The sequence below is a fragment of the Astatotilapia calliptera genome, chromosome 22 (assembly GCF_964374335.1).
Source record: "Astatotilapia calliptera chromosome 22, fAstCal68.1, whole genome shotgun sequence".
Taxonomy (NCBI): domain Eukaryota; kingdom Metazoa; phylum Chordata; class Actinopteri; order Cichliformes; family Cichlidae; genus Astatotilapia; species Astatotilapia calliptera.
Window position 1 is genome coordinate 34,260,983 of NC_137442.1, and position 14,347 is coordinate 34,275,329.

General features: G+C 45.6%; 2 long non-coding RNA genes across 2 annotated transcripts; one reads left to right on the top strand and one right to left on the bottom strand.

Moving 5' to 3' along the window:
* The first annotated feature begins 6,333 nt into the window (after positions 1-6,333).
* LOC145423380 (uncharacterized) lies at positions 6,334-7,778 on the top strand. The gene is made up of 3 exons (XR_013904432.1): positions 6,334-7,243; positions 7,317-7,522; positions 7,602-7,778. It is a non-coding gene; the product is annotated as an uncharacterized LOC145423380 (long non-coding RNA).
* Positions 7,779-7,854: 76 nt separating this feature from the next.
* LOC145423381 (uncharacterized) lies at positions 7,855-11,009 on the bottom strand. Its single transcript, XR_013904433.1, has 2 exons — positions 8,494-11,009; positions 7,855-8,449 (listed from the first exon to the last, which is right to left on the bottom strand). It is a non-coding gene; the product is annotated as an uncharacterized LOC145423381 (long non-coding RNA).
* Between the last annotated feature and the right edge of the window lie 3,338 nt (positions 11,010-14,347).

Here is a 14,347-nt window from a genome sequence, read left to right on the forward strand (position 1 = left end):
CTTTTCCTCTTACGATCAGGGGTTAACACTACATAATCCGTCTCACTTAGTTTGCGCTCAATGACATACGGACCGGAAAACTTTGCTTGCAGGGAAGAACCAACAACCGGCAAGAAAACCAACACGCGGTCACCTGACTGGAACAACCGTACTACAGACTTCTTATCAAAATGTGTTTTCATTCTAACCTGAGCCTTTGCTAGCATGTCACGAGCCAAAGCACAGGCATTATGTAGCCTCTCCTTAAACAAACTAACATAGTCCAGAATATTTTCTTTCGGCCGATGACTATCTGAGAGAAATTTCTCTTTCAGGAGACGTAACGGACCGCGCACCGTGTGGCCAAAAACCAAATCAGCTGGACTGAACCCCAAAGACTCCTGACATGTCTCCCTGACGGCAAACAACAGTAGTGGCACCCCCTCATCCCACTCACGGCCAGACTCCGTGCAAAATTTGCGAAGCATGTTTTTTAGGGTTTGATGGAACCTTTCTAATGCACCCTGACTCTCCGGGTGGTATGCGCTCGAAGTGTGATGAGTGACACCGAGCTCTGTCATGACCTGGGCAAAGATTTTAGACATAAAGTTTGTGCCCTGATCAGTTTGGATGCGTTTAGGCAACCCGAAAGTGGAAAAAAACTTAACTAATGCTTTCACAATCCCACGGGTTTTTAATGAGCGTAGTGGAATGGCCTCCGGATAACGAGTGGTAATACACATCATGGTAAGTAGGTATTGATTTCCGGACTGTGTCTTAGGAAGAGGACCCACACAATCAACAATGACATGTTCAAAAGGTTCCCCAACAACCGGGATGGGTTGTAGCGGAGCAGCGGGAATCGCCTGATTTGGTTTACCAGCAAGCTGACACGTGTGACACGAGCGGCAGAATCTTACCACATCAGATTTGAGACCAGGCCAAAAGAAATAACGGAGGACACGGTTATATGTTTTTGTGATTCCCAAGTGACCGGACATAATGTGGTCATGTGCCAAGCTTAGGACCTGGGGACGAAGCGACTGCGGAACAACAATCTGCTGCACTCCCTCATGGGTGCAGCCAGAACTGGGAGTCCAGTAGCGCATCAGCACCCCATCCTCAATAAGGTAGGACGCAGATCTCCCACTCTTAGGCTCTGTCACATACGCCCAACAAGATGACAAGCTCTCATCATTTTTTTGGATTTCTATAAGCTTGTCTTTATCTACTGACAGAGTCATAGTCTCCTCATCCGGCTGAAGTGATACAGAGACAGGGGTACCTTCACAGGCGGGTCGCAAGCTCAGTGGGTCTGAAGCGCTTAAGAAAAAGTCGCTAAGATCCACCAAGTCACCCTGTTTGCGTGCCTGCGCACGTGTCACAGCACACACAGGAAACAAAGGAACAGCATTTGATGTGGCACAAGCGAAACCACTATTATCTGTAAGTGGTATATCAACTACTTCTGGCGACGGAAAAACTGTGCAGCCAGCTAGATCGTTTCCCAAAATGATGTCAATACCTGCAACCGGTAACTGGGGTCGCACCCCAAGCTTAACCTCACCAGACAAAAACTGAGACGAAAGCTGCACCAAATGTAAAGGAACCCGTATTACACACATCCTAACTCCCCAGGCTAACACATCAGCCCCACAATAGGATTGAGCTGAAAACGGTAAAACCCCCTCACGAATGAGCGACTGTTTCGCACCAGTGTCTCGCAAAATACTGACAGGAGCCCGCCGATCTTCCCCTATCAAGGAAACAAAACCGTTTGACACAAATGGCTTAAACTCCTCATCTACTTTATCATTTTCGGGTACCATCACCTCCCCCAAAGGAGGAGGGTTTATCTGTAGAAGGTTTATTGGGGAAGGAGATGCACCCTTCCTGGTCATTTCTTTTCTTTTCAGAGCAGGGCAAACCGCAATAAGGTGTCCCTGCTCATGGCAAAAAAAACACACGCGGTTCTCAACGGATGAGGGGATGGCACGGCGGGTGCCCCTTGGAGACCATCGGGGCGGGCCACCGGAAGACGGAAAACTGTGAGCAGGAGCCGAAAACACCACTTTATGTGTCAACACAAACTCATCAGCCCGTATAGCAGCAGCGGCGAGAGTCGTAACCTTCTGTTCGTTTAAGTAGGTTACCACAGTGTCTGGTAGTTGATTTTTAAACTCTTCTAACGTCACCAACTCACGCAGGTCTTCCAAGGTTTTTACTTCTGTAGCATGACACCACTTATCAAACAGAGTTTTCTTTTCTCTGGCAAACTCCACATAGGTCTGGTTGGCGGATTTTTTCCCATCCCTAAATCTCTGCCTGTAAGCCTCTGGCACAAGCTCGTAAGCGCGCAGGACAGCAGCCTTCACCGTATCATAGTCAAAACTGTCCTCCAGAGAAAGAGCGGTGCATACCTCCTTCTCTCACCCCAACCGGTCGCAGCAGATGGCCGCCCCTCCCTGAGCCTGGTTCTGCCGGAGGTTTCTTCCTGTTAAAAGGGAGTTTTTCCTTCCCACTGTCGCCAAAGTGCTTGCTCATAGGGGGTCATATGATTGTTGGGTTTTTCTCTGTATCTATGAAGCGCCTTGAGGCGACTTATGTTGTGATTTGGCGCTATATAAATAAAATTGAATTGAATTGAATTGAATACCTCTTGAGCTTTCCCCACCAATCTACATTGGAGTAAAAGAGACCACACATCCTTTGGCCAGTGCAGCGCACCTGCGATACGTTCAAACACTGTGAAATACGAATCCACCTCAGTTTCCCGAAACGCCGGCACCATTTTGATGTGTTTACTCACATCAAAGCCACCACCTGGCATCGGGGCCGGTGGCTGCGGAGATGGCGACTGCGGGGATGATGACTCCGGGGAGGGTACCTGCGGGGATGGTGACTGCGGGGCTAACCGAGGTACAGGAGGACTGGCAGACACAGAGGCTCCCCTCTCTACCTCCAGAGCCCTGATCCTCAAGTGCATAGCGTCCACCTCCAACTGCTGTTTCTTTAGCTCCACCTCCTTAATGCGCAGCGTTACCCGCAGCTCCTCCACAGAAGGGCTAGGTGGAAAAGGGAGATTTTTCAGTGGGGCAGAAACACCAGCAACAGCCCCCAGCTCAACCCCCCCTGCAGGACCCGGCTCACCAAACAACCCCCTGTCCGTCAACTGGACACACAGGAGCTCCCTAAGCTCTTTCTTCTTCGCAGTCAACGGCACAGTCACATCAAAGAATTCAGCAACAAGCAAGAGGTCAGCCTTTTTACACCTGTCCAACTTCTCCGCAGACGGGCTCAGAGTGAAGTCCTCCAACTTAAACTCCATCCTAACACACACACACACACCCCCCACACAAGAAAAAACCGCCAACCAAGAAAACAAGCCACAAAAAGAACCACCAAAGGGACGAGCCCCCAATATGTTACGTTCTGGTCCCGGCAAGCAATCAAACGCAACAAAAGTTTTGCCCCACTCACTTCCCACCCACGCACAAACCCCAACAAAGACACCTTTGTCAAGTATTTAAGCAGCCATTTATTTTCATCGGCAGTGAGCAATGCCAAAACAATAAACAAAACCCCCTAAAACCCACTCCCTACACTTCCCTAGAAAAAAAGAAAAACAAAAACAAAAGACAAGTCTCTTACCTAATTACCTAACGAAAAACAGGAGAAAACTTGTTCAACAAAAGAAACGGCTTCTCACGCCTACTAGGCTGCGACAGTGAAAGTTATACAGCAAAGGTACAAAAAAAAAAGTGACCGCCACTTGTTAACCTATTTACAATTATTTACATGGCAAGGCTAGAGGTACACGTGAATACTCCAGCCTGCACTACAATAACAACACACACCACTCCGTGATCGAGTCAACGGGGTTCCCCAAAAGCACTGCCAGGTGTCTGTCATCCGGACGTTAAGTACTGGAGGTGGTCCATCAATTATCCAGTCCGAGGATAGGTAAAGACTCCACCCGGATACTTAGCAGCCACGCCTAGGTGTCCACCTTCTAGGAGAGGGAGAAAGAAAGAAAAGGGAAAATACCACCAACCATCCTCCGGTGGGATGCACCATACCAACAAACACATCACTGGGTCATAACATTACCTTGTACGTGTATATTTAGTGTCTGTTTACCTCTGTTCTTAGCCTTTTCTTTGCACTACCTCCAAGCACATTGCAACAATTTTGTTCTCCAATGTGTGCCTTTCTCCTATTTTGTTTTGTATATATTCCTCTTGTTTTGTATATATTTCTCTTGTTAGCTAGTTATTTATTTTTAGGTTTATTAAGGTTATATGAGACTTTCAGGCATAGAAGAAATTATTGAGAAACACCCTTAACTGCTTCAGTACCCAATTCTTTTAGAGGCTTTTTTCCTCATGTATTTACATGAAAGGACAATTCCAGAGCAGAGCCTCACCACTCATTTGACTCAAGATATCCACCCGAACTTCCTGTGACTTCACTGTTGCAGCAACAAGCCACCTCCCTCTTCACTACTGCTGCAGACCTGCTTGCCAGCTGCTTCTCAAGCTAAGGTTACAGTGACATGAATGGAATGGCTCAATTTTTTTCTATCCAGACTTTGTCAGCTCCATATTAATCTGGTTAGACCGCTTCACAGACTGCGCCTCAGCTGGTTACCCTTGTGAATCTTGATGAACTTGTGCTGACTAATTTTGAACAACCTGTGCTAGATAATTCAGTGCATCCCAAGGATCCTGTGCATCCTGAGTCCATGTGGTCTGTGTGCCTTGCACAGCCCCAGCTAGAAGAATCTGTGTCTTGTGTAGCCCAGGGTAACATGAGCCCTCAATAGGACTGTGCAGCACCAGCCCAAGTGTCCATTGGGATCTCTGTACCCTGTGTTGCCCCAGCCTCTAGAGGGTCCTACACAGCCTAAGCCTCCAGGGGTACCTGTGGGTCCAAGTTTGGCTGAGTGTATGAGCCTACCTGAAGCCCAGCCTATCCTATCACTCCACAGCTCAGTGACTCGGGACTTTGCCTCCTCTGCTGACATTGGCCACTTCAAGAATCCATTCTCCCTCTCCATTGTAAACACCTGCTGAGCTTTGTTTCCGGTGCCACTCCAAGCTGGCAGCGAGTATCAGCAGCTCCGACCTGACCGCGTCCTTTTTTCTCTTTCTCTGTTGTTATTTCATTTCGTGTTCTTGTTTTAATATTGTGGACTGTTCTAGTCTACAATCGAGCTCAGAATTTTATGGACAATCATGTCCGGAGAGCGCGTGTAGGTCCGACCTCCCATTGTTTACAGCAGGGATCAGCTGTTAGCCCTCGGGGCCTCTGCTGTTCTGCCTACCGCCGAGCGAGCCAACATCCCCCGCGAGGTGAGGAGGAAGAAACGCAGCACTCGGGCCGGGATCGGGCATCGCAGTAAGGTATGGTTAGGAGGTACCGGCCAGCGATTCCATCTGTCATTATGGGGAACGTGAGATCTCTCCCCAATAAAGTGGATGAACTGGCGGCTCTAACCCAACATCAGAGGAGCTACAGGGAGTGCAGCGTGATGTGCTTCACAGAGTTGTGGCTAACCGCGCTAACTCCAGACTCACACGCAAACATAGACGGTTTCCATCTGATCCGGGCCGACAGAACAACGGAGAGTGGTAAGACGAGAGGAGGGGATTTGGCTGTGTTTGTGAACGATAGATGGTGTAACGCTGGGCATTTATCTATCAAAGAGATGCTAAGCTGTAAGGACACTGTGGCATAGCATGAGACCGTACTATCTACCGCAAGAGTTTACACACGTCATTATGACAGACTGCATTACGGATTACATGAACTTCTGTGTGTACAACACCGTACCCATCATAAAGGTACAGTGTTTTTCTAACAACAAGCCATGGATAAATCCTGAAATTAAGAGTCTTTAGATCTGGAGACAAACAGGAGCTGAGAGCTGTCCAGAAGAAGCTGAAATGGAAGATAAGGCAGGGGAAGGAAAACTACAGCAGGAAGGTGGAAGAGCAGCTGCAACAGGACAACATCAGAGGGGTTTGGAACAGCCTGAAGACAATTTCAGGATAAAAACCAACCCCCCAGGCTGCAGGAGACTTGGGGTGGGTGAATGACCTAAATAAATATTTGAATAGGTTTGATCAACCACCCACCCCTCCCCCAGCATTGTCCCCCCTGCTGCAATCTCCCTCATCTTTAGGGACTGCCTGTCCTTCATCTCAGGACTTCACACCTCTCAGCTCCCAGTCATCACGCCCACCCTCGGCTTCTGTGGACTCCAACATACACCCCCCTCCCCCAAAATCCTCTCTTTCTATCTTTGCACTTCAAGTGAGGAACGAGCTTCGCATGATCAAGGTGCGGAAGGGTCCAGATGACATCAGCTCCAGGTTCCTGAGGTGCTGCGCAGATGAACTGTGTGGCATCCTAGGATATCTGTTCAACCTGAGCCTGTCACTGGGGAAAGTACCACAGCTGTGGAAGACCTCCTGTGTGGTACCGGCACCAAAGACCTCCCATCCCAAGGACCTCAGCAGCTACAGGCCGGTAGCCCTGACATCACATCTGATGAAGACCCTCGAGAGGTTGGTTCTAAACCATCTGCGCCCCCTGGTGAGGTCTTCATTGGATCCGCTGCAGTTTGCTTACCAGCCTGGCATTGGGGTGGAGGACGCCATCATCTATCTCCTCCACCGAGCTCTGACTCACCTGGAGAAGCCTGGAAGCACTGTGAAGATCCTGTTCTTTGATTTCTCCAGTGCTTTCAACACCATCCAGCCACGACTTCTGAGGGACAAGCTGGAAGCTATCAGGAGTGGACCACCACATGTCACAGTGGATACTGGACTACCTCACAGGCCGCCCACAGTATGTGAGGACACAGGGCTGTGTCGCTGGTCTGCAGTACGGGGGCCCCACAGGGAACTGTGCTGGCACCGTTCCTCTTCACCCTCTACACTGCAGACTTCTCCATCAACTCCCCACGCTGCCACCTACAGAAGTTCTCTGACGACTCTGCCATAGTCGGCCTCATCACAGGTGAGGACGACTGTTGGGGGAAAACTCTGTAAAAAACCCAGGAGAAATAAAGACACAATGAGACTGTCATGGTCTACGGTGGGTGGCTGGAGTTTCCATTAGGCTCCTGAACTGACCTGGGATCCGCCCCTGGGCAGGGCCAGCTCCTGCACACCTGGAGCCTATTGCAGGCTATCAAGCCAGAGGGATTTAAACCACACATCGATGTTCACTCACTGCCAGTTCGTCATCAACCCATGTTGGTAACAGGTCTTGTGTTTCAAGTTCTCGCTGTGATTCATCTTACTAACTAAGACTCTTTTGTGCTACAGTCGCTGTACCCACCCTGGCTCACTCCACCTCCGGACTCGGAATACCTAGTGATCATTTTGGAAATCCCTCTGTGCCTCACCTGCCTGCCCTCCTGCCATCACACTCCATCTGGAGCCCCGGATCTCAGGTCAGCCTTTCCACGCCACTCAGCCTCCCTGGATCTTCATCATCCCCCTCTCAAACACTCCAGGTCCCTAACTGCAAAGTAAGAATTGCTGCTCTTATACTGGCCACTTCTGAGCTGCCTTCACTACCTGCCTAACTTCTATATCCTCTCCCCTCAGTGTGACTGTTCCCCACTCAGCTCCGTTCCACTTCTCAGGCCTCGTTCCCTCGCCCTAGCCACGTTCCCCTGGGCACGCCACACCAAGGCTCCACGTCTCGTCATTTTCTGTCTTTGCCACATTTCCCTTTTTTTTGTTGTTCCCCTTGCACTTAACCGTAATAAACTATTAAATCAACTACCGTCTCCGCTCTGGGTTCCTGCACCTGGGTCCTATTCAGTACCGGCCATCCGTCGCCGTGACAGAGACAAAGTTACTTTCTTTATCAAACGTGTACACGGGTGAGCTGCTAAGAACAACTCACACCATGCACAGTGGCTTGGTAATTTTTATAGGCACAGAGCACAGAGACAGTGAGAACAGGATAACAAATAATAAACAGATAAAATAAAACAACTCCATATATGGTGCTAGTCTCGTCAGCAGAGAGCTAGGGAAGATAAAACAATCTAAAACAATATGTCCCAGAAACAAGATGTCTTTGCTGGGAAAGTCTAAAAAGATAATTCTAAACTAATCTAACCATAGGCAAAGGGCAGACGAAAGGCATCTTTGTACATTTAAAAGAAGGTAAAGAAACATAGAATCATTTTTCCTGTAACATATTCCCTCCTGTTTTAACTTATTTTAAATGTATACAACAATTGTCTGTAAAGGTTATTTATTAAGCATCTTTAGCAATTTTTAATTTTCAAAATGTCAGCATAGCAGAAATGGAAGTCATTTGGTCTAAAGAATAAAACAAAATAAAATAATAAAAAGAAAAAAGAAAATCATAAATGAAATAACAAGTGGAATAAACAAGAAAAAATAATAAAACTAAACTACAAAAAATAAAGGATAAAAACCTTATATTTAAAACGAAAACTACAAAAAATAAAAGAATGAAAACCTTATATTTAAAATGATGAAAACCTTATATTTAAAATGAAAACTACAACAAATAAAGGATGAAAACTTTATATTTAAAATGAAAACTTCAAAAAATAAAAGGATGAGAACTTCAAAAAATAAAAGGATGAAAACCTTATATTGTACCTGCATAAACTACTAATGTGTTAATCAGTGCATGATCACTTGACAAGTCATTTTTAATCACCACGTCATTTATTAGCAGTTATTACAAGTTCTCCTCTAACAGAATTGCAACGGGATGCTGGTCTTCTTCAGGCACGGCAACATAAGCAGTCATTGTAGTTGTTATCATCTTTGAAATCATTACTCTTAGGCATGGCAACACACACAACACTAATATGAGCAGTGCTATCATGATGAGACCTAGAAGGAAAAATGGCTTTGCTACAGCAGCCAGCCATGAACCGCTGAACAGCCAGTCCAGCCAGCCTTGTCTGTAGCTGCTCCAGGTGTGTGGTCAGTGACATATTTTTGCAGAGCGGTCAAATTCTGCAAAGCTTCATAAATGTCTCCTCCAGTTTCGTATCCATCAGGGATAAAAGTGCAACATGTTTCCCCGATCAGCTTGCAAACTCCTCCTTGTGATGCTGTTAGCAGGTCTAGTGTCAGTCTGTTCTGCAGCACCATCGTTCTGATGGCCTGCTGTTCTCCTGCTAAGGCGGTTCCCAGGGTCTTAGTCAAGTTGATGTGTCGTAGCAGAGCATATCGGTTGATTTCCACATGATCCCGCACCTCGGCAACTCCAATGCCGGGGATCAAGCTCTGTAAGAATTTCACTCCTCCTCCCCAGATGCGAAACTCTCCCGGCACTCCAGTGTCCACTGTAATGCCGAAAGAATTGGGTGAGGCGATGTCCACTTCACGTCTCTGTCGGCTGCTTGGGTGATGTGCAACACTTTGCATGAAGAAGACGTGATCTGATAATTGCACCAGGGCACACAAACCCCCCCAACCTTCAGGGAGTGACAGATAAGCCTTATTGCCACATAGGAAGTACCAGTCAGCCAAAACTCTGGTTCCTCTACTGCTGGGTGCCGTCCGTGCACATCCTGTCTGGTACTGAGTCTTTGTTTGTAGTGGCATTCGGTAGCTGTAGTCGGAGCGACAGTTGAGGCTCATCAGCGTCGTGTTACTGGCACAGGTGGCGTTGATTTTTCCTGCACCTGGATATTTATTTTCTATCCACTGTTCGTCATTAATGAACTTTTGTGTATACTGTCCATTATTGGCAACAGGTTTTGAGGTTTCATTCCCCATTTTTCCAATTTTTTATTATTTAGTGTATCTGACTTATTTATTTATTTATTTATTTAGTCATGCATGTACTTATATTATTTATAGTATATTGACAACACAGCTGCTATCCACCTTCGCTGGTATGAGGAATGAGAGTGGATGCTCACATGCCCTTCTACTTTTGGACTATTTCCAAAAGCGGTGTGAACTTTACGAGACGGAACTCGACCGTTTTCCCAAACCACCAGCACTTCAGCGAACAGCAGTGAAAGAAAAACACAGTAGGAGCAGCTCAGTCTCTTATTGGACCGTGAAAATTCAGCTTGCTCCGTTAATTAAAACAATACACACACACACATTCACATTCACAGCTTCGACGCGCGCGACCGGAACCCTTATAATAAGGGGAGCTCCCAGAGCTACTTACTCCCTAGACCCAGTCTAGACCCAGCTGGGGGAGCTACCCAGAGCTCCAAAGCTACCAGTCGACGAGCTTCCAAAGCTTCCAGTCGACGAGCTACGCTACCAGTCGACGAGCTTCCAAAGCTACCAGTCGACGAGCTACTTCCGCTATTTTAAATTCCCTGAATTCAAAATGCGCTTTTACGCAAGATTGTGCCAGTGTGTCTGTATCTACCTGGTCAGTGTCGCCGGGTCTGGTCCACCTCGATCGGGCCCCACCACCGCGGGTCGCTTTCTAAGAACGTTGGCCAAGACTCGAATTTAACGCTCTTGGTCTTTTATCACACACCTAGTATGTGAGCTGTCGACAGGCGAGCAACGTGGACTGGTCACGGAGATGGGACACGATGGAGGCGCTCCGGCTCCGAAGGACCAAGAAATGTTGGGGGAAAACTCTGTAAAAAACCCAGGAGAAATAAAGACACAATGAGACAAAGTTACTTTCTTTATCAAACGTGTACACGGGTGAGCTGCTAAGAACAACTCACACCATGCACAGTGGCTTGGTAATTTTTATAGGCACAGAGCACAGAGACAGTGAGAACAGGATAACAAATAATAAACAGATAAAATAAAACAACTCCATATATGGTGCTAGTCTCGTCAGCAGAGAGCTAGGGAAGATAAAACAATCTAAAACAATATGTCCCAGAAACAAGATGTCTTTGCTGGGAAAGTCTAAAAAGATAATTCTAAACTAATCTAACCATAGGCAAAGGGCAGACGAAAGGCATCTTTGTACATTTAAAAGAAGGTAAAGAAACATAGAATCATTTTTCCTGTAACAACGACTCAGAGCACAGACAGTGGACTCTGGACTTTGTTGACTGGTGTCAGCAGAACCACCTGCTGATCAACGCCGGGAAAACCAAGGAGTTGGTGGTGGACTTCCGGAGACGCAGACCCACCACACTGACTGCGGTGAACATCCAGGGAGTGGACATTGAGATAGTGGACTCTTATAGGTACCTGGGTGTTCACCTGAATAATAAACTGGACTGGAGCCACAACACTGATGCTCTTTACAGGAAGGGTCAGAGCAGACTCTACCTGCTGAGGCGGCTGAGGTCATTTGGAGTCCAGGGAGCGCTTTTAAAGACCTTCTATGACTCTGTCATTTTTTACAGTGTTGTATGTTGGAGCAGTAGTTTATCGGCAGCTGAGAGGAAGAGGTTGGATAAACTCATTAGGAAGGCCAGCTCTGTTCTGGGATGGGATGCAACCTAGATGCATGAAGGAGTGTTTCCGCAGGTCCTTCCTCCCTGCAGCTGTCAGACTGTACAATCAAAACTGCTCCCAACAAACACAGATGTTTACATCAGCGCTGTAACTTGGCACTATTTTATCAACCGATTCACACTATAACCTGGGTTTGCCTCTTATCTGTATTTAATTTTATTTAATTTCAATAACTGTACAGTACTCTGTTTTTGGTAACTATTATCCTTGATGTAAATATGTAAAAAGATTATCTATGTTTCTGTTCTGTGTCCTGTGTACTGTTTGTTTGTATATGTGTTTTTCATGCTGCTGTTACAACCAAATTTCCCCTTGTGGAACAATTAAAGGATAATTCTATTCTATTCTATTCTTCTCTTCTAGCTACCAGTGGGGTCCGATCTACATCACTGTAAGCTTCCTGCCATGCCAGGAGAGGTCCAGTTTTTTGTGTTGCTGTTGGCCATCAGCCAAGCTTCCTAAGGTGTCCCATCACCTTTGCCAGCACCAGCCTGGTGATGGCCTGATTCCCTGAAATGAATGAAACACAGCCTTGTAACCCAGTGTATTTCCAGCATTAGGCAGAATGATATTTAAAAAACAAAAAACCCCAAGAAAAAACAAAACAGAATGACAAAAAATTTGGTCAGAAATGGAGAGCCATAATAGTGGTATACAAATGCAAATTTACTATTACAGCTATCTATCCATCTAGCCATCTCTCTCTATCTCTCTCGTTCTTCTTGTTTTCTTTCATTGCTGCTTCAACTGTAATGATAAACTCAACACATAAAACCCTGAGATAGACAAACAGAGGGGAAGGGATTGTAATGGCTTATAGGGTGAGGGGTTGTATGCAGGCAACGTGTGTGAGTGAAGGGAGGGGTGGGGGGGGAGAAAGAGAGAGAGAAAGAGAGAGAGAGAGGGGAATCAAACGCTAGCTGAATTGGGCCCAAATATCCAAGGTTAATTTTGTGAGAAAGCTGCAGTGCCCAGATAAGACCATCCCTGCAAATGAGTTCTGCCTGCCTGGATTACAGCTAAATTTATGCAGCTTTCCTTATCCTTTCAGAAGCTCCTCTGAAGTGGCATAATTAACATTTTCTGCATGGTGGTAACATTCTTCATTTTAGTGCTTTGATTTTTTTTTTAAACTACTCATGAAGGTACTTAAATTTTGCTTTTTGCTCAAAATTATAGATTTGTCATTGTAATGGTACAAGATGAGTCTTTCACTACTTAATCATTCTAATTACTCAATTGCTAAATCTTTGTCATTACTATATTCTGCACAGATATGGTAAACAAATACAATGCTCCAACTCCCCTAAAGTATACATGCTGTATACCTATACACAGTAAAAAAGGAAAAATAATGACGCAAAACAGACTTCATTACTGACTCATCAATAATACTTTATAGTGCACATATAGTGCAATGCATCCACCCATGCATGCACAGACCACTTAAACAAGTACACACTAGACTGTCTGATAGTAAAGAATTAAAAATCCTGCTTAATGTCCAGATCCAGAGAAATCCTGGAATCTTCAAAGCATGACCAAGATGCAAATATGTTAAGCTGCACTTGAGGACAGTAGGATGTGCTCTGATATTACAAAGCTTCCCCCCCCCACCTTTCGCAACCTGCCCCCAGGCTGCTCTGTTTATCTGCTTCCTACACACACACACACACACACACACACACACACACACACACACACACACACACACACCAAGCCATCTCACCATTACCACTGGGGCACCACTGATATTGATATCTCAGTGGCAGTAGCCCCTAAACCACCTCAACTACTGAATTTATGTTTATAGATTGCCTGAATAATCTGGCCTGGTGATTCAGTTCTACAGAGAAGCACAATCATACACACTTTACCCTAAAAATTGATTAAATATATTAAAGCTAATACTTTAAAACAACAACAATAGAAAAAGAAAACAGACAGTTTGCATTCATGCATTTATGCTATTGTTTACTAAAATTAAAAATTATTCATCAACTCAGCTGAACTTGTCGGGATCACTCCATGACAAACCCGAGGACAGGGAAAACACAGGTAAATATCTCCCTCACAGGTAAGTGGAAACAATAAATCAAGGCTTGGAGCCAGGTTTCACTAAATATTGCAAGACAACAATCTAGCAAAGACTGAAGAGCTGCCATTCCCTTAACAAGAGATCACAATGAGGGCATCAGGAACAGGTGCATGATTAAACAAGGTGTGTGGAGGTATCCAATCCAACTTTATTTATAGAGCACTTTAAAAACAACATGGTTGATGGACTGATTCTTATATAATGCTTTTCTACTCTCCCGGAGTACTCAAAGCGCTGTATACAACATGCCTCACTCATACAAGCACTTTCTTCTATACTTAAGTGCAATCTAAGCATTCACACTCTGATGGACGCATCGGAGAGCAACTTGGGGTTAGTATCTTGCCCAAAGACACTTGGCATGCAGACTGGGGAAGCCAAGGATCGAACTACCAACCTTTCAGTCAGTAGCTGATCTGCTCTACCACAGCCACCCCAAAGTACTTTCCAAAGACAATGATAAAAGTTAAAAATAAATCAAATAGTAAAACATGAATAAAATAGACAATAAAATATCCAATAAATAAAATTAACAAAATAAAGAAGATTTAACATGACCAAAAACTGACTAATACTGACTAGAAGCTGACTCCTAAAATGCCTTGGAGAAAAGGTATGTTTTTAAAAGTGATTTAAAAATCTCAGGTTGCCTCTCCAGCCTAATATGGAGGGGCAACTTATTCCATAATTTGTGGGCCACAACAGCAAATGCTCAGCCCCCTGGTGTTTCAGTCTTAACATGGGAACAGCCAGTGTTGGGGAGTAATGGAATACATGTACCGCCGTTACGTATTAA